General features: G+C 42.0%; 1 protein-coding gene across 1 annotated transcript in view; it reads left to right on the top strand.

Moving 5' to 3' along the window:
- The first annotated feature begins 6,426 nt into the window (after window positions 1-6,426).
- The window catches only part of znf438 (zinc finger protein 438), a 166,472-nt gene continuing 151,577 nt past the window's right edge, over window positions 6,427-21,321 (top strand). Inside the window, exon 1 of the mRNA XM_007905427.2 lies at window positions 6,427-6,441. The gene's annotated coding sequence lies outside the window, so the exon portion shown is untranslated. The remainder of the gene's footprint in view (window positions 6,442-21,321) is intronic.

The raw sequence follows: 21,321 nt of genomic DNA, 5'->3' as shown, positions 1-21,321 counted from the left end.
ATTAGGTAAGCAGGATGCGTCCCTCTAGGGAGAAAGTACACATTCCATTCCAAAATCTTATCTCTGGGATTTCCATGTGTAGGTGGGATGCATGGAACTCTCAGTTTAGTTTGTCTACTCTTAAGATTGGTGATGGGTTTCCGCATGTATCAGACACTCAGCTGACCCCCCAAAAAATTAATAATGCTTTGCTTTAGATTGACACACACACACTTTAGAGTCAAGGTGTGGAGCCCCATTCTGTCAGGTGACAATTTTATTTTAGTCACACCACTGTTGCTTGTTCCTTTTTGTATGCAAAGAGGCTCAGATCATGAGATGTAGTTTGGGTTCATTACCCACATGGGACTTTGTGCTCACATAGACTAGGCTGACTCTCCAGTGCAATGCTGGGGGAATGTTGGAGGTTCTTTCAATCTGGGTGAGATGCTTTTCTGAAGACCCGTCCACCTGTTTAGCTGGACGTTAAAAATCCTGTGGGACTATTTGAACAGTGATGGGATATCTCCTGATGTCCTAGCCAACAATCTCCCACATAAAAATCTCTTTTGCTTCATGACTGTTTGTAGGGCTTTGCTGTGAACAAAAGGCCTGCTTGCTCACCTACAAAAGTACACAGCCGCTACACCTTACAGCCCTATGAAATGCTTTGAGACATCCTCCTGACATGAAAGGTGCTATATTAAATACACTAATTAATGTTGTTCTTATTGAATCCTGCCTATTTGAACCAAACCTTTCCTTGAACATTCAGGGCAGCACTAAGGCCTGAACCTTACAAAATATACAGTCACTACATGGGTTCGTGGAGGGTGGAGGGCAGGGAGAGTAGGAGGGTGGCCGAAGCATGGTCAAAGAAGAGGGTTTTAAGACGCGCCTTGAAGAAAGCAAGGGAGCGTGCGAGGGGAAGGGAATGTGGGATGGAGTTCTGTAGGGTGGGGGCAGAGAGGCTGAAGGCCCGACTGCTGATGGTGGGGTGTGCCAGAGCCTGCTGAGCGGAGGGAGCGGACAGGTTGAATGGGGTCAGCAGGTCATAGAGGTAAAAAAGGGTAAGGCCGTGGAGGGCCTTGAAGGCGATACAACACTCCAGATGTCAGTGAAGTCAGAACAGAGTTGCTCTGGTCAGCATAATGTACTTCCAGTTACAGGAAGCCATCAATCTATCTATATATCAATCTCTAATAATCATCATTGTTACAAAATACAGCAAATTAGACCCCATTATATTAATTTGCTCTGCTCACATAACTGAATTCATGGCAGAAAAGTTTTGAATATTATTTTCTTGGGGCATTTTGCTGTTCCAATTTGCTTATCTGTTGTTTTCACATTTCCCCTCCTATTTGCCTCATTTCTTTCCTCCCTGCAGTATTGCGCACCCTACATTGCAGCATTCTCTGATGAGAGTTATCACAATGAGAGTTAAAATAATAATAATAATAATTTGGTCACTAAATCCACGACTTTGTAGGACACTGCTGTGCGCAATTGATTGCCGCATTTCGCTCACAAAATGTGCAGTCACTTTACAGTATATTCTGTGAAGTGCTTTGAGGCATCTCAATTATGTGATTAGGTGGTATATCAAATGCAAATATTAAGGATCAACATCAGATAATGATGCCAAGACACTCCCTGTGCTGCACTGGAACAAGCTGTAAGAGGATGCACAATGCCTTTGTGCATCTTCTTGCAGCTAGTTCCAGAGTAGTAACAATAATCCTTGTATTGCATATAGGACCTTTCACATCAGGAGGATGTTTCAGAGAGCTTCAAAACACTTATTGTAAAGTATGGTGACCAGGTATTTTGAGATGAGCACAGCAGCTAATTTGTCCACAAAATATACTGCCAATTCACTTTACTCAAAGATGTGATAAGGCACTGTATCAAATACAAGGATTATTATTATCATTTCGTTGTAATGATGTGACTCAATCTTCAGAGCATGTTGAAAAACTGCAAAATAAAGTTTACAGCAATTGCAATTTTAGTTTTTGTACCAGGCATCACAACATACAGTAAGTTGTGTGTTTCCACTGTTTTAAGTTTTAAATATATGAAAGTTAGTGTGAAAGCCAACCTTATTTAGCCTACCCAAGAATCTTTGTCAGTTGCTGCACCTGCCTAGAAAGATATGCTGCTACCTACAATGCACAGACTTTCCTTTTAACCACTTTTTTGGTAAGTCCCTTCTGTGCACAATTTATTTCTGNTTTTTTTGCACATACATTTCCTTTTTAAAGCTGCTTTACACCCACAATTTATTTATAAATTCAGTAACATTTCAGCGTCAAATTCTTTTTCTCTCTCTCATTTTGTGGTTCATTTTCTCCCACCTGTGAGATGCAGGCCGGTGTGAGAAATGTCCTGGCAATTAGTTGTAAGTAGGTCCTTGTGCCTTTGTTATGGATGCCGTGCCGTTTCTCCACTCTGTTCCTGCAGAGCTGTATGCCTGAGGGCTGACCATTATCCCTCTTGGCAGTAACTTCTTTCTGGATTGGTGTAGATTCACTCCGTCCTACCAAGCGTGTCTCAGACAGGCAGATTTTTCAACACACGGCCGGCAGGTCTAGACTGAATTAACTGGGGATGTGAATTGCACTCAAAATTACAGCAAGAAACATAACAATTAGTGGATATTACAAACACAATATTTACACAATATAGACTAATGAAAAGCCCTTGATGGGTCCATATTCCCTTTTGGAAGACTGTTCTTGTTTCAGCTTTTCATTTTCTGATGGATGCACTTAATCTCTCTCCAGGCCCCGGATATTCAGCCCTGCTCTCCCCCCCCACACCCCCCCTTTGGGTAGGGATTGCTTGGTGATTTGTACAAGCTGCTCTTGTAATAGGTTCAGAACCTGACTGCCAAGGGGCTGAGCCACAACTGTTAACCTTTAAAGTGACAAATCCATCTTCTCTTGGCGATTCTTAAATATAGATATGCTTACAAGACATTAAAGGTCTTGTTTGCTGGGGTGCATCCTTTGGTTCAGATGTAAAACGGAGGTCGCTACCTGCCTGTTCAGGTTGACATTAAAGATTCCATTGACGCTATTCGAAAAAGGAAGGGAGTTTCTACCCAGGGCCTGGCCAACAATCCCCCAAATAAAATTGGTCATTCACTTCATGGCTGTTTGTGGGACATTGCTGTGAACAACTTGGCTGCCGTGTTGGCCTATAAAATACAGCCACTTACAGTATGTTCTGTGAAGAGCTTTGAGACATCGTCATATCAAATGCAAGAGTTATTATCTTTTTTCAGAGATTTATTGGCTTTCAACATCTCAAGTCTGTACAGAACATCTGCTTAAGGTCAAAGCCCTGGAGCTTAGCATTTTGTTAATTCTCCTCCCTGATTTTAAAAATCCACAATGTTCCCAAACTTCTGTTTTTAGTCACATACACTTGAGATGCACCCCAGTATTTAATTTAGCTTTGTTAATAGCTTTTGTTTGTTAATAGTGATCTGTCAATCACCTTTGAGTGGAAACCTTCAGTGAATATGTAATTGCATCCAGATCCCTTTCCTGCTTCGCCACTCCTTGCAACATGTATACATGTTTACAGTTTCCCATTCCAATGAGACATCACTTCATTATCCTTATTAATATTCATCATTCATTATTTGGCCTAAGTACTTGGTCCAGATTACTTTGAATGTTATTTGACCTCCCATTATTGACATGGAATTATTAGAATGATGGAAAATTTATTATCCGAGGCTTGGTCTCATCCTGAATTATTAATGATACCGTGAGCAGCAGGAAACCCAGTAAGAGAGTTTGTGAGACTCTGTGAGCTGCTGCCCACACAATCCCATTTCAGCTTTTTTTTATTTATCATCGCCTTCTGCTTCCTATTACTGAACCAATTTTCGATCCAGCTAGCTAATTTGTTATTAATTCCACGAGATTTAACCTTCTTTGAGGTTCCCCTGTAGAACTGTACTAGATGCCTTCTGAAAATCCAAATAAATGAATTATCTACTGAATATCCCTGATTTGCCAGGGTTTCAAACTGAAGTTACTTCAAAGAATTCCAGTAGATTCAGGTAGTGTGATTATTGCTCCTACATCTGTACCTATTTACACTTTGCAGCCCCTGTGCTCTTTTTGATTGGCATCAATTGCAGGTTTTTGCCATATAATGCGCTCAAGCATTTTCTCACTACATAAGTTAGGTTAACTCCTCCGCCATTAACATCCTGGGGTGTAACCTTTGACAAGCAGTGTAACTGGGTCAAGCTAAATAAAACTACAAGAGCAGGGTGGAGACTGTTAGAATAAAAATAGTCTTGGCATTTAATATAGTGCCTTTCACTATAGAAGACGTCTCAAGCGCTTCGTAGGATTTACTGTAAAGTGTAGCGACTGTATTTCGGAGGGAAATATAATTGTAAGCTTCATAGTCTACGACAAAGGCTCACCTCTTAACCCATCAAAGTCTCTCCATCATCTGCGAGTCATGTCAGGTGTGTGATGGAATACTTGCCGCTTGCCTGGATGAGTGCTGCTGCAATAATGCTCGTATCTCAAAATAAACATAAATATAAAAACGACTGTTTGTGGGACACTGCTGTGCGCAATTGGCTGCCGTGTTTCGCCCACAACATATACAGTCAATTCACTTTACAGTATATTCTGTGAAACGTTTTGAGACGTTTAGAAGACGTGATAAGGCGCTGTATCAAATGCAAGGATTATTATAGTATTATCATTATTCCATCAGCCAGAAAGAGAGCAGACCTATTGATCTGCACCCTAGCCACTCAGATCAACATCCACTCCCTCCCCTACATGTGCACTGTAACTACAGTGTGTGCTGTTCATGGAGTGTGCTGCAGCAGCTCACCAACCTCGTTTTGATAGCGACCATACAGAGCAGTGCTGTCATGTGAGCAAGACTACCTGCAAGTCACTTGCCATCCTCGACATGTTCCTTCATCATTGCTTGGTCAGGATCGTGGAACTCTCTTACCTATTCCAATACAAAATACAATGCAAAATTACATTTCCATAGCACCTTTCACATCGGGAGGATGTCCCAAGGCGCTGGACAAACAGGAATTTGGACCCGAGTTGGAGGGTGGGGGGGGTTGGGATCAGGCAGGGTGGCCGAAAGCGTGTTCGAAGAGGAGGGTCTTGAGACGTGCCTTGGAGGAGGCAAGGGAGGGAGCAAGGTGAAGGGAATGTGGGATGGCGTTCCAAAGCGTGGGGCAGAGAGGCTGAAGGCCCGACTGCCGATGATGGGGTGGGCTGTGCGGGGGATGTGGAGCATGCTGGTGGCCGCTAAGCGGAGGGAGCGGACAGGTTGATATGGGGTTAGCGGATCACAGAGGTAGGCCTTGAATGCGAGGAATTATGCCTTTGCGGGAGCCATTTAGGGTCAGTTTATAAGATCATCTCTCATAGCACTAGCGGTGTAAAGAGAAGCCCCACCACCACTTTCTCAGGGCAACTTGGATGGAAATAAATACTGGAGAAAAGCCAGCGTAGCCCACATCCCGAGACAATGAGTAAATAAAATGTCAAGCTTGTGTCTCTGCTTTATTTCAGTATTTTCTGTGTGCTGGTTCTCAGGTACAGCTCCAGTGTTTGTGGAACACCTTAAAAATAATAACTAGAGTCAACCTATTTCCTCCTGAATTTCCTTGAGGATTCAAGGGTTTTATCCTGTCTGACCTGGTTGACTGGTAGATATTTGGTTGTTTTATATTTCTTCATAACTATTCTTTACTGATTCCCTCTTGGGTTAAATATACCTGAACTCAAAACAACTGGATCAGGAATGTGTCCACGTTCTACATTTGTCAAACATTCCTCGGATCCCACTTGCTGCTGTTTGCAAATAGGCATTCTGAGAAGCTCCCCTGCGTGAAGGGTGCTATATAAATACAAGTTGTTGTTGTGAATAATGATCCTTGCATTTGATGTAGCACCTTATCGCATTGTTCGATGCAAATCAGCTGTTCTATTGCTTTAACGCTTTTTTAAAAAAATAATTTAACACATTTTATTTGTATGTGGAGATTCAAGAAATGAGGAAGGATTTTAGTTATATAGGTAGGGTCTTCCTCATTCTATGTCAGTTCAGCATCTCTACCTACAGTATAAAACTTCCTTTCCACCTACTCCTCAGTTCTCTCTCAGATCTAGGTCTCCAGAAGCTTTTGATTTTTTTTGCACGTACTTAAAATTCCTTCTTTGCACAATATCAACTTAAGCTTCTGAAAATTGCGCTTGCAGAATGAGGATCAGTATATTATGGGAGGGAGGGTGTAGTGATTGGCACCAAATTGTTCACAGACTAGCAGCCTAATAGTTTGTAAATGCTTTTACTTCTTTCTCTCCTCCTCCGGGTTTTGATGATATCCAATTTACTTACGTGCGTAGGTTGAACTACTTTCAAGGAATAAGGAGACCTGTATCTGTGGTATGTAATTCAACATTTGGCTTGAGTTAACATGTATGTGAAGGGATGTATTAACAATGGGGGTCCTCTATGGAATCCCAGGGCAGGATATGATACTAACCTGTTATAATGTGAGATAAGAAGGGTAAAGACAATAATCATGAATAATGTCAACCGACCAAACATAAATCAGGAATTCGTTAATAATAGTAATAATGGTTCATCAAAATGTGAACTTGGGAGAATATTGTTTTTCGGAGCTCCAAACGTGACAGGGTTCACCCCAATTATCCACCTTCCTGATGATCCGCCATCAAATCTGATGCCGGGTGGGTAGGGACGGAGTGCGGCACGCTCTAAACAGAAGTCTAAGAATGGTTTCTCTCACTCTCGTATTTACATAACAGTTTGACGGTTACAGGCACTTGAGCAAATCCTTAGTACCTGTTTTGCTGTCCTCGTGGAAATAATCCTCAGGCAGGTCAATTTCTGCTATGAAAGAAATAATAACTTGATGACTCAATCCACGACTGTTTGTGGGACACTGCTGTGTGCAATTGGCTGCCGCGTTCGGCTCGCTAAATATACAGTCAATTCACTTTTCAGTATTCTGTGAAACGCTCAGAGATCTCTCGAAGATGTGATAAGGTGCTATATCAAATGCAAGGATTATTATTAAGTCTGGCCCATGGCTCTTGAAACCAATGCGGTAACATGGCAATGGTAGTAATTCTGCAAGTTTCAATTCAACTCTCCCTTATTACTCAACGTTCTTTGCAGGTAATTGTTAATTGTATAGTTATAGCCAAATATGGCAACCAAAACTCCTTTCTCTTTTTGAACAGGTGCCATGGAATCTTTAATTTTCACCTTGGTTCAAACATCTCAGCTGAAGGATGGCATCTCTGACAATGAAGCATTGCACCGTAGTGTCAGCCTAGACTGTGAGGTGTGGAGCTTGAACTCATACATTTCTGATCCAAGAGTGAGAGTGCTACCAACTGAGCCAAGCTGACACCAGTTAGTGGAATTCAAGACCACAAAATCTTTTGTCCCATATGATATGGAAGTTTTGTCAGACTGGAAGTAGGCAAATGCTGAAATTTAAAAAGGCTAACAACTTGCATTTATAAAGCACCCTTCATGCAGGATAGCGTCTCAGAGTATTGAGGATAATACTGAACCAGACAATTACAGACCCATTAGTTCTCCTTTAAATCAATGCAATTAATTCTATGGGGAGAGTTGGAGAAGTACCTTTATAACAATATTGTAATATACAGGATAGACAAGAATTCAGTGGGGCGAAGGTCACATCTGACAAACTAACTTCTTTGACATCTTTGAAAACTTGTAGCTGAAATTGATGGTGGGAATCGCCTTAAAGCAGACAACCTAGAATCTTTCATAATAATATAATAATAATCCTTATGTCTCAAAGCGCTTCACAACATATACCTTAAAATGAATTGACTGTATATTTTGTGAGTAAAATGTGGCAGCCAATTACTCACAGCAGTGTCCCACAAACAGTCATAAATTGAGTGACCAAATATTTGTTATTTATTTATTTTGAAGGGATTATTACTCCCAGAAACCGATCCACCAATCGACTAACAACTGGGTACCGACTTACTGCTAGGTAAACGGAGGCGTCTGGAGTAAGGAAACTTGCCTAAGGTTTCGCCCCACTTGGGAATCCCAATCCCGGGTCCTCTCGCTTACGAGGCGAGTGCTCTAACCACTACGCTGCAGGACTCCACTTTATGTTATTTCTAGTAGAATAGAAAGCTACAGCAATCCAGAGTAGACCTCACCAAAGTATATAAAATACTTATTGTGTATATCTAAGGTAAACCAGCCTATGACTTCAAAGCCAACCCAGGAAAGTAGGGCCGCAGGACATATTTGGAAATTAGTGTAAAGTAAATTTGTAACAGATGTCAGGAAAAAAATGACATAGAGTGATAAATGTTTTGAATAATTTTCCAAGCAACATATTGGGGTTATTTCAAACAAACTAGATGCAAAATACAAGTTAATGCATTGGAAGCATAAAGTTTGGCAGCAAAAAGACGCATCTTGATGGAATAAACCAGCCAGTTCAGGAAAATTAAAACAACCTGGAACGAGGATGGTGATACGATCTGTGTTTTCATAGGAAGAAACTGTTATCAGTACAATTATAGTCGGAACAGGTTAGTTCCAATCCATAATGCATCTTTGTAGTCCATATCCTCTCCTGCTCTAAGCTGACACAGTCATGCTCACAAATTGCATTGGCAACCACTATTCTCCTTAAGTGGGGCGTGATCTGGGGGTAGGTAAGTGGAGGTCTCCTTGGGATACGCTCCATAGATCCCTTCACTTTGATCTTTTCCTCCTTGCATTGAAAATCCTATCTGTCTCTGACCATGAATGTGCTCAAAATTTTGGATTCTCCTTCCTCACCTCTCCCGCTTGCTGTTTGCCATTGTTTCTGTGATGCTCTTTCAGACGGTCTTTCTATATGAACGGTGCAAGTTGTTGTATCATTGTTGAATCTGGGAGGGCAGCAACAGGCTACAACAGTGACAGACAGAATTTCACACCCTAATGAGAGTATATCCTGAGTTTGCTCATTTCACAATTATGTCAATTGAAGAGGTGGCTTGAATGCAAAATATGATCTCATCATATCTGGTTGGGTCTGTTGAATTATCTGATGAATTGATCAACTCATTAGACTGTAAGAATTTGGTTGGTATATTTGGGAAAGATTTCTCAGTTATTGTGTTAGCTGATGATGCAAAGGTCTGATTAAGTACCTGCAGCTCTTCGGAATTGAAGATATAAGCAGAAACCTTGAATCATTTTGAGGACTGATTCTTGCCTGGGATAAGGTTTACATGTCAAATGCAAGGGTTATGTAAAGGGACCATACCATTGTTAAATGATATTCCCAGCACTTATGAATTCTGTTCACAAGATTAATATGGATGAAGAAGATCCTTCAACCCATCTAATCTCATCTTTCCAGAATACCCACCTTCCCATCTTCCCATCACAACATCAGCTGATTCTTAAATGAGTCAAATGTGCTGACTTCAACTACACTTCCTGGCAATCTGTCGCAGGCATTAATTACCCTCTAAATAAAAAAAAGTGCTGGTGTCTGTTCTGAAATTGCCCTTTGCAACTCTTAAAATATGTCCTATTATCTCAACTACTTCTAAACCAGACACATCTTTACAGAATTGAGCTTGATCATTCATGTATGCTAACCCACTCATGTTATCCTTTTGTTGGTATTTCTTATAGTTATCTCTAAAGTGTCTACCCTTGTGTTCACTGGAACCTTTTTGAAGTTATTTTCAGACAGGACTAGTGTAGTGGAATCAGCCTGTGCTGCCGTGAGTTGTCATTTTAAGCCAGTGTAGAAACAATACCTTACTGAGCAGGAAGGGTTGTATTTTGTTTGATTATTTCAAGTTGAACTTTACAGGATGTTATATTTTCTGCAAAGCAAAGAGGATTGAAGTGTGGCTTGCATTGCACTTTGAGGTCGAATGACAAAAAGGAATCTGAAACTCTTGGAAGGAACTTTTTCCTTTGGAGGTTATTGATGGCGCATTTTATATGTTCTTACTTTTCCATCAGCCCTGATACAACTGCAAATTGTTTCCATAGACACCACCACTTTTGTGCCTTGGCCATTCTCATCAACAAAGTTGAGCGTGGCAGAGTCAAATTGCAAAATCTCAGAAATTATTTTATGATCCATCTGGTTATGTAGCAAATATGATTTATTCACCTTTCTTTTCTTTTAAAATCCAATATTATTTACACAAAGTACTTGTATTTTATAGCACATTTTTATAGCATGTTTTATTTTGTGCCAGCGCAGTCCCACAGATGAATTTTGCCAAATCACGGACTGGTTGGGTTGAATGGAGTGTTTCAGTACCATATCACTCTACATTATCTAGAGGATGTTGCCCAGAGCACCCGGAGAAGTTCCTTTCATATCTAAGTATAGGGAAACACTGTTATAACATGGGCATTCACACAGCTTATTTCTGTCTTCCATTGTTTGTGTAGTAAAGTAACAGAAAGCTGTGTGACTTTGGTTTCCTCACTGACCTGGGAGTGACTAAGGAGCATGGGGTGGAATGTTTTTCTTCCGTGTTCTTCGCTGTAGTAGGTTGGCCTGTGTGATGGCTTGGCTTAGCTGAATGTCACAAATGCTGTGCGGACTTGCAGTGAACTGCGAAATAAGTCCATTGCACAACAAGTCATTTCATATGAGAGATTGCAGGAAGTCCTCAGAGAGCACATGATTTCGATGTACTTTCAAATCAGATAGTATGAACATCTGTAACTGTTTTGGAGACTCCTTTCAACCGCACAGGTTTGGGTCCAAAAGTCTGTAACCAAACTGAGAATCTACAGCCTACCAGGCTACCATTGTTCACGAATACCTTTGTGAAGGTGTTGATCAGTTAGGATCACATGTGCCAAGATTTATACAGCATAACCCTGCGTGGACGCTGCCATGTGTCTTCATGGCCAGTACAGAACTTTTAGTGCTGCTTCCTGTTCTACTTGCGCTCGTGTTGGCAACTTTTTTTCACATTTTTCCCTTCTCAAATCGTGCAAGATATTGGTTTGACCTTGGCATGCGAGTAAAGTGCGCTTCCAGGATAGCACTGGAGCAATGTACTGTATCACCTTGGAGTGTTTGAGGGAAAAAGTGAAGGTTTTAAAGGTGTTCTTGTCAGTACTAAATGATTTGTCTCTTCCTGTGAACCTTTAACTGGATAATAACAAGCAGCTGTTTGACTGGAATCTGGAAGCTCTTGTATCTCCACTGAAAGTATCAGATCTGAAAATTGTTTGACTTCCCCAGTTGTGTCGAATTGCTGCATTTGTGCCATATGGAGCTGCTGAAGTACTGTAGCGATGATATTTTGAAAGCCAATCTATTCAGACTTGCTTGCATTAGCCCTTTCCCTTTCTTCCTACACTTCTTCCCCCACCACAACTTCCTCAAACTGTACAACTCTTTTAGCCCCACGTTTCCTTTGAAGTTCGCAGCTTTTAGTATCCACAGGAAATCTTGTGACCTTGGCTCAAGTCCTGAGTTGATAATAATAAAAATAATAATAATCCTTGCATTTGATATCGCGCTTTTCAATTCTCCTAGATGTCTCAAAGTGGTTCACAGAATATACTGTAAAGTGAATTGACTGTATACTTGTGGGCGAAATGTAGCAACTATTAGCGCACAGCAGTGTCCCACAAACAGTCGTGGATTGAAGTGACCAACTTATTATTGCTTTTTTACTTGAGGGATTACAATCAGGCGTGTGGAATAACGAAAATTGTCCAACATTTCATGCTGCCGGGAATCGAACCCAGGTCTCTCGCTTGCGAGGCGAGTGATCTAACCACTGAGCTACACGACTCCAGTATATCCTACAACTGAGGATATACTGTACTGTAATTAAATGAGCAGCATTGCATAATGCGCAAATTAACCAAAGTAAATACTTAGATAAAACTTATCCTGTTTAAGCCATTTGTAATTTTTTTTGGAAAAAGTTCATTTTTAAAACTTGGTGTCAAGCCTGCTCTAAACGCACAAGGTTTTTTTTGAAGAACCATGGAATCACCCATATTACTTAAAATTTCTCCTTTTAAGGAATCTGCGGGGCTTAAAGTTTTGAAACTGCACTGAGGTGACTGTAGCAAAAGGGTTGGGGAAGGCTGGGCAGGAGAGGAGGGAATCGTGAAGAGGCTGAGAGGTGGTAAAGAATGGGGGTGGGGGTGGGGGTGGGGAAGAGGCCAGGAGGTTGGGAGCGAAATTAAGGTCAGGAAGTGGGGAGGAAGTGGCTGGGAATGTGGCTTGTCCCTCGTGCCCTCCCTTTACCATTGGTGGCTGCACTTTCAGCCACTACACCCCGAAACTCTGGAACATTCACACTCTATCTCTCTGCCTTGCCCCCTCCTTCCCCATCTTCAGGTCGTGCCTGAAGACCTTCCTCTTCGACAGTGCCTAACTGTGACCTCCCCCCGGCTCGGCCTTGGGCAGCTCTAAATAAATGCAAGGTGTTGTTGGTGTTAGAGCAGGGGGTGGTTTAGAGGCAGGTGTGGAGCAGTCGGAAGGTGGGCGCAAGAGGTTGGGACAGTGGCACCTCTGACAATCAGCACTTGACTTGCCCAGTATTAGCCTAGACCACAAGCTCAAAATACTCATGTTGGGCTTGAACTCACAACCTCTGAGAGTGCTACCAACAGAGCCGAGTGGTCACCCTACAGGAACGAGAGAGAGTCAAGTAAGAGTGTTGTGTCTTTTATACTTTGGAGCAGGCTTGGTTGGACCTCAGTGGTCTTTCCAGTCCTGTAGATTCCTGTGTTCTTCTGTTCTTCATCAGAAAGCCGGTGTGGGGGGGGGAGGCCTCTGGCTTCAAACCTATGCTCTGCTGCTCTTTCTTGCAATGCATTGGTTTCCTGTGATGTTGGTTAGATAAAACAATATTTAAATATGTATTTAACATGTATAAGTTATTGTGGGCAGGGCGAAACGTTGAGCAAGTTTCCTTACTCCACAAGTCTCTGTTTACCCAGCAGTAAATAGGAACCCGGTTGTCAGTCGATTGGCGGATCGCTTTTCTAGGTGTAATAATTCCTCCCAAACAAAAATGTGGTCACTCAATCTACAATTGGCTGCTTTGTTTTGCTAATTGTTAATTGTTTTGTTAATTCACTTTACAATATATTCTGTGAAGCGCTTTAAGATGTCTCGAAGACGTGATAAGACGTTATAACAAATGCAAAGATTGTTATTGTCATTCATGCCAACCAGATGTGGTACGGGGTAATATCTTTAGAAAATCCTTGTATGTCAAGGGGAGAATGTGTATTTACCCAGTATTGATAGGAAGTGCCAAGAAAATTCAAGTGAAGGGTTTGATTCATTTTAAGGAGTTTAAGGAATTGTTTTTTGTTAACCTCCCTGTTTTTTTCTTCTTTTTGTACATTTAACTTCAGATGTGGGTCTCAAAACTGCTGCCGACCAGGTGTTTTGGAATAAATCGGTAACGAGTAACTCAAATTTATTGAGAAATCTTGGATGGAGTTTAAAAAATAAAAAAAACTCTTGCGTTTGATATAGTGTGTGTCACATTTCAAAGACCTCTCAAAGCGTTTCACAGGTTTACAACAACAATGTGTATTTTTATAGCATCCTTCACGCAGGCTAGCGTCTCGGAGCACTTAAGTTACTGTAATGTGTAGTGACTATATATTTTATAGGCAAATACGATAGCCAATTTGCACACAGTAATGTCCCACAAACTGCCATGATCAATGATCATTATTTTTTTATCTGGAGGATTGTTGGCCAAGATACTAGGAGAAACTCCCTTCTCTTTTTGAACAGTGCCATGCTTTCAAAGTACAAAGTAGAAATAATGGTTCAGTAAAGGTATCTTGTGTGCTGTGGATTTCATGGCCTCAAAATAGAAAGATAAGCACATGTGGCAAACGGTGTACTTTAAACGCATTTTCATTTCAGAATAATGCAGTAAGTGTTTGTAACTGAGAAGTACAATAAAGCTAAGAATGATCGCTGTTTGGCAGTCGTGCCAAATTACTCTACTTTCCGCAAGTGTAATACTTTCAAGCAGTTGCTAGATGCAGTTCATGGAAGTGTGACTACAATGAGGTGACCTGTTCAGTCTGACTCCATACTGAGTAACCATCCTACATCTGGGCTGATGTCTTCCTCTTCCTCACACCAACAAATGTTAACAGGAAATGCTGGCTAAGAAAGGAACAATTCAACTGAAGGGCTTGATCCTTTTCAAGAATAGTTTTTGTTAACCTCCTTGTGTTTTTTTTTCTTTTGTACATCTAACTTTAAATGTGGATCTCAAAACTGCTGCTGACCAGGTGTTTCGGATAACCGACTACACTCGAACTTATCGAGAAATTTTGGATGGAATTTAATTTTAAAAAATTAAAATTTCTTGCGTTTGATATTTTTGGGGGTCAGCCGGATGTTTGACAGATGCAGAAACCCATCACCGTGCTTAAGAGTATCCAAACCAAGCTGAGAATTCCATGCATCCCACCTACGCATAGAAATTCCAGAGATAGTTTGCTGAAATGGAATGAGCACTCTCTCCCTGGAGGGACACATCCTGCTTACTTAATTCTGGAAAGTATTAGGTGCAGGTTGGCAAGAAACGTCTTGCATGTCGAGAGGATATCTCAGAGCGCTTCACAGAATTTACTTCAGAGTTAACTGTGTGTTTCATGGGCGGTTGGTTTATAATAATTCTTGCATCATGTCTTTGAGACGTCTCAACAGAATATACTGTAAAGTGTATATATAAAGAATATACTATTGACAGAATATAATGTAAAGTGTAGTAACTGTATTTTGTGGACGAAACTGTTTATGATGAAAATAGGAGCGAATTTTAATAGCAGGGCATGGGTGTATTCTTAAAGAGATTTTAAGTACTTATTACACTTATTTTACAAGGTTTCCAGGTTGTGAATTTTTAACATAAAACAGAAAGGCTTCTCTCTCTTTCTCAACTCACTGTTTCGCAGTTTGCACGTGTGTTTCTTTGCATTTCATAACCGTCTCCAACTGTTATTGAAGCCTTTGCGCTGGCGAAACTATTTGTTATGTTTATGGTATGAAAGGGTTACATTCCTATTTCCTGTGCTATTCCCTCTGCTCTCTCTCTGTTGTTATTGTTGTCTTGGTGTTGAACGTTCCCAGGCTCCTACAGCCTCCTGGCTTGCAAGTTCCGGCCAAGAATGTCCCAGGTGAATGTGTGGGCAGGACATTTGCGTGAAGGATAAGTTTTATCCCACTTCCTGTGTAGAAGAGGCTCTGTTCCTTCGGCTTTCAGATCTCCTCACAATCTCCTGAGAAACTAAGCCAAGGTGGTAACTTATGTTGTTGAAAAGGTAGTGATGATGCAGTGTATGCTTGGTTAATGGCCAGGACTCGCTTTGTACATTTTAAAATGTTACTAGTTCAGCGTTTCCTAATTCCCAACGTTGTGCTTAAAACACATGACATTACCCAGCTCTGTTTTTAACTGAGAGTTTGATGGCCTTAGATATAAAATGGAGTTCTGCACTAAGCACAGCTCAGTGAGATTTTAGGGCTTGAAAGGTTGATTTTAACTAACCCTGCACTGCAGGAGAGATTTTGTTCCATCGCAGAATCTCAGAGCGAGAGTAATGCAGAGAAAGGCTCTCCAGATCATTTGCTTCTCAATATCCTCGAGAAGCAGGACAGCCAGTGAGTGGGTCTTCACTTCCTTCAAATGATGCGGTTTAATTTCAGCAGCTTAGGGTGGTATACCCCAGGCTCCTGCGCTCTGCCACAGTACAAGGAGCTCACTGCTGCCTGGATTGGATTGTGTGACATGGGTTGCCCACTGCTCATTTTTTTCTTTCTCACCCCTGCCCTCCTTTTTCAGTCTGCAGCTGCTGATTGCGGGTAAAGGGACGCACCAGTGTTTGTCGACGGGATCAGCAACTGCTTGGGGATGTGGCGATGAGCCAAACCAAGTCCAGAGTCCAGAGAGGAATGGGGGGGCTAAGCCAGGCCCAGTTTGAGGTGTAGCTGAGGGTCGGGGAAAAGAAGCCTGGTTGAATGCAGCTAATAGTGCTGGTGGGGTTTGGGGGCTCATGGGTGAGTTCCTAGTAAAGCCAGACCTACTATGTGTGAAGGTGAGATTGTGGGAGAGGGAGTAAGAGAGAATCTAGGGCGTGTGTGGATTGAGGCGGAGGGCAGAGAAAAGGCAGGATGTAGGTGGACCTAAGTGCAAAGGAGATAAACCATTATGAACAACAACAACAAGATTCCATTTATTGAGCGCCTTTCACGTCGGGAGGACGTCCCAAGGCGCTGTACAGTTGGGTCAGGACCCGAGCAGGGGGGAAATGGTCAGGGTGAGGGGAGGGAAGGGAGGGAGCGAGGAGGAGGTAGAGAGTCGAGAGGGGAGCTGAAGGCACGGTCAAAGAGAAACGCTTACTCAAGATGCTAGAGGCACCTGGAAGCATTGAGTTTAAGGACCTTGTCCCAGTTCTCGCCCGTCCTACCCATTCTGCTGCCCTATCTACGTACCCTCCTTCCTTCTGACTTGTCTGTCGCTCACACGTGACCTCCATTTCTCACCAAGTCTTCAGTCACCATGGTCCCTGTCCCTGGAACTCTTAGAAAACCACACCGTCTGGCTGTTTTCCTACCTTCTCCAGAAGCCTCTTAAAAACTTACCTTTTCAACTGTGTTGAACATCTTTAAATCTCTTATTTACCCATTCCAAGAAAAGCACTGCATAAGTTAATTGCAGGTTATTACTGCAATGCTGACATTCAGACTTTTCTCTCCCTTCCCAGCCTCGGAACTCACTCCCCAGTCTGTGAGGTTAGCTGGTACTTTAGGCTAAGTGACAGGTCGCTCCTGAGACAGCCTGAGAGGATATGTGGTGGCGATCAGAGTGCTATTCGAAAGGATTCTGTTACTTTCCCCCAGAGTGGGTCACTGTTGCAGTGTAGCACAGCGGTGGCCCAGGGTTGATTAAAAGTTTGTTTCGAAATAGTTAAGACAAGCTCTTCAGTCTCACATGGGCCCTTATGGAGCTGTATAAAATTTTAAATGGGATTGAAAAAGCAAACCCAGAACAATACTTTGAGATGTACCAAGACAATGAATCAAGAGGACATAAGTTTAGATTTGCAAAGGGGAATTTCAGGACAGATATTAGGAAGTTTGTCTTTACCTAGACGGTAATTAACGACTGGAACAGGTTTCCAGGAAGGGTGAGGCTGGGAGACTGGGCTCAGTTTAAAAAAAGCTTGAAGACTGTAGGCTGGATATTCTGGAAAGATGAGATCAGATGGGCCAAAAGGCCTTCTTTTCATTCAAACCTATCTTTAGCAATACGTGAGAGTGAGAGTGTCACAATGCTCTGCTTGGGCTCAAACTCTGCTCCAGAACCCAGGTTCTAGGAGCTGACTCCTGGAGTGTGAACCTGACACATCTTTTATAAACGGTGCAGGGGATAATAGTTATGGCTGTGGTTTATTATAAGATACCTCCTCCATCTTGGCTCCTGCCTTCCTAGTGACATTTTTACTGTTACTAACTGTTCAAAATATAACTTAATGTGAGCTAAACACCCACATGGTGCTAACACCAGTCACTAGGAGCAGGGATGCTTCCCACACAGCTCCTGTTAACTCTGCAAGTCAAAGCCATAACGGGTAGGATGATCCATGCTGGACAAGCAGTGAGGGGTTTGCTAGGCAGTACTCTCACTGGTAAGCTCTGTGGTTTTATCTGGTTAGACTCCAGTAGTGCCACAACGCACATTCTGGAGTCCCTGAGTCTTGGCTCTTGCCGGCCTGTGCCTAACACTCTGGAATTGGGTAAACAGGATAGAGACTGGATGAAATCCATTGATTTTATCCCACTTGCAATTCTAATAGTTGGGAAAGGGAGTCTCCAAGTCTTAGTTTTGTTACTTTACTGGTTCTGTTTTCATTACAGCTATAAAGAAGATATAGTAATCTGGCCAGCAACTCAAGATGCTTTGCGTCCAGTTTATTTTTTCACTTTGTACCAATAAAAAATTCCAGGTGCATGGGGTTTCGTCAGATTACCCAGTTAGTGTCAGAAACCTGGTGAGTGTCAGAAACTTGCCCATTATCTTATTACAGAAGTACCTGTATTTGGCAACTCCAGTATGCTGTTTGGCTAACATCGCTTTCCTCACATGGAACCTTTTTATTAGTTGAAATGCAGCATTCAAGCAAAACAAAGCGCTTCCTTCCACTGCAGTATAAAGCAGCACTTTAGGGAAAGTGAAAAGTATTTAATTCTGGGAGAGCAGTTGGCTCCCTCCTGTGTGGGTAGTTGTGGGACTGAGTCGCAGGTTTGATTCTCGCCAGGTCTGTGCTGAGTGAGCTGAGGCCAGCTCAAGTGATGGCAGGGCAATTAACCTCTGGTTTAGGGAGGGGTGCTCAGTTGCATTGATCTTGCTTAGAAATACGCAGTTACTCCACTTCATCCGATATCCTGTAAAGCTCTTTGAGATATCTCGACAACGTGATAAGGGCTGTACCAAATGCAAGGATTATTATCATTTATTGCATCACTGAGAGGAGCATGATGGTGGCAATTGTAAGAGAGAAACGTCTCAATTTACTGTCTCTCAACTTGACTCCTGACGTCCACCTAAAGATAGGGGACCCGTTATGTCTGTGATGAGTTAAAGTGTTCATGAGGCCAAAATTGCCCTAAGAACAATAACATTCTAAAACAGATACACTCATCAGAGAAACACACCCATTAATCCTTCTCCGATGCTGCCAGCATCAACAACAACAAAATTACATTTGTATAGCGCCTTTCTCGTGAGTTTCATCTTTTTTTATACGTGTCCCCGGATTTGGTTTACCAAATATGGTCACCCTATCTTAAGAGGGTGTGGCGGCTGGATGTCTCATTGTAACGTACAGGAGGTTTGTGGCCTGGTGAAAGGGCATGACAGAAAAATGAGATACTCCTTTGTAAACAAACACACATGGAGGAGTTGTGACTGGTAATACATTTTATTCAAGCTTATTTTTAAACCAACACACAACAACTACAACAACAAACAAACCTTTTGCTATCACAAGTGAGAAGTTTAAATAGTTGTCTCAGAAATAATCTAGGAAATTGACTTGATGGATAGGGAGTGACTGGAACATGTGGTAAACCAGTCCGGAACATGGAGATATGTTTCAGGGTTAGACCTAAGCTCCATAGAGTTGCATAGTCCTGTAGCTCAGTCTAGGAGTCGTGTAGCTCAGTGGTTAGAGCACTCGCTTTGCAAGCGAGAGACCTGAGTTCAATTCCAGGCAGGGCAAAACCTTGGGCAAGTTTCCTTACTCCACACAGAGCCTAATAATAATCCCTCCAAAACCAAAACAATAATAAATTGGTCATATTCAATCTACGACTGTTTGTGGGACATTGCTGTGCGCAATTGGCTGCCGCGTTCGCCCACAAATGTACAGTCAATTCACTTTACAGTGTGTTCTGTGAAGCGCTTTGGGACGTCCTCCTGACGTGAAAAGCGCTATATCAAATACAAGGATTATTATTATTATAGGGTGATATGACATGGAAATAGGCCATTTAGCCCAACAGTCCGCACAGGTATGTATACCCCACACATACTATTCCCCACAGCTTATTAAATATATTGATGTTATTTGCTTCCAACTATCACTTCTAGCGGTGAGTACCCATTCTCACCACCCTCTAACGTGACAAAGTTCTTCCTAAACTAACAGATTATCATGATGTAAGATAATGTTAAATGAAACCTGAAAGCAATTCAAGCAAAAGGCTGTGAGAACCTGGAACAGTTTACTCAGGAGGCCATCAATTCACAATCAGTTGAGATATTTCAAAGGGAGATCTACTACTTGGGATGAAGGGTATTAATAAATATGGGGAAATGGAATTAAAAATATAAAAAGCTGCTGTGACCCAATGAAATGTTAGGACAGGACTGAGAGGTTGCATGGCTGACTGTTCTTCCTATGTGTGTTTGCATGTGTTGGAGTGGAGGAGTTCATAGCACAGTTTGATAAAATCTCTTTAAAACCAACATTGCATAATCCCAACAGACCCATCCCCTTCCCATTCTCATTAGCTATAGTGCAGCTCTGTGTTGACTGTTGACTGAAGAAGAATAACACAGGCTGCTTCAGTTTCAACTTTTAGCAGCTTCAGTGAGTGACCGAACCAGGCTGATCTTCAATAAACAATTGGGTCTTCTTGTGTCACAATTGTTTTCATTTGGCGTCAGGTTCTATGGCAACCGGACCACTGGGACGCAGACTCGTGCACCTTCCTTACGGCTTTTCATTTAGAAGCAGTTGGATTCGCTTTGCTTTGTAGGAGACGTGCACAACCTATTGTGCACTTTTACAAGGAGCTTTAGGCTGTAATAATGATCATCAAATATACATACCCCCATGTCCTCTTTGTTAAAAATTAACACAGAGTAGGGAGGGTTAGGCGAATGTTTTTAAGTGCAAATGGATTTTGTAGCAGCAGGAAAGCTTACCGGACAGCAATGTTAATGGCAATCTTATGCAGTTTTAACTGGTTAGATTCCAGCAGTATCCCAATATACACTCTGGGATCCCCAAGCCTTGGCTCTTGCCCACCTGCACCTCATACTTTCTGGAATTAGGTAAGCAGGATGCATCCCTCCAAGGAGAGAGAGTGCGCATTGCATTCCAACAATTCATTTCCATGTGTAGGTGGGATGCATGGAATTCTCAGTTTGGTTTGGATGCTCTTAAGCATGGTGATGGGTTTCAACATGTGTTAGATGCCTAGCTGACCAAAAAAAATATTTTTTTCTGTGTTATTTCAGAGAAATATGAAAATGTTGGCTGGAGAGCTTTACTTAATTGCATTTTACAAAACAAAATTCCTGTAATATGTAGATATGAAGGTAAGATATGCCAGTGTTGGGGAATGGAACATTTTATGACTTTATGTTCCTGGTGTCGGCATCCAAGTCTGAGCGAGTTGAATGGAGAATAACTTAGCTCTGCCACATCCCCAGCCTCACAAGAGCACTCTCATTGTCCATCTGTAACAACTTCCCTTTCCTATAACAGCATCAACGATTTAAAAGAAATGTGCTGCTCTGAATGCCACTGCCAACTTACCTAACATTATGTACAGGTCATTTGCCTTTCCAAACCAACCTTTATATCCTGTGACTGAAAGTGTCCTTCTCTTATCAACGGGGATCTCAGGTGAAAAGAGCTTGAGTAATCCCAGCTCTGCTCCAAGCAGACCTGCATGGACAA

This window comes from Callorhinchus milii, unplaced genomic scaffold, assembly GCF_018977255.1.
Source record: "Callorhinchus milii isolate IMCB2004 unplaced genomic scaffold, IMCB_Cmil_1.0 Scaffold2, whole genome shotgun sequence".
In the NCBI taxonomy this organism is placed as follows: domain Eukaryota; kingdom Metazoa; phylum Chordata; class Chondrichthyes; order Chimaeriformes; family Callorhinchidae; genus Callorhinchus; species Callorhinchus milii.
This window is presented reverse-complemented; position numbering and strand designations above follow the sequence as displayed.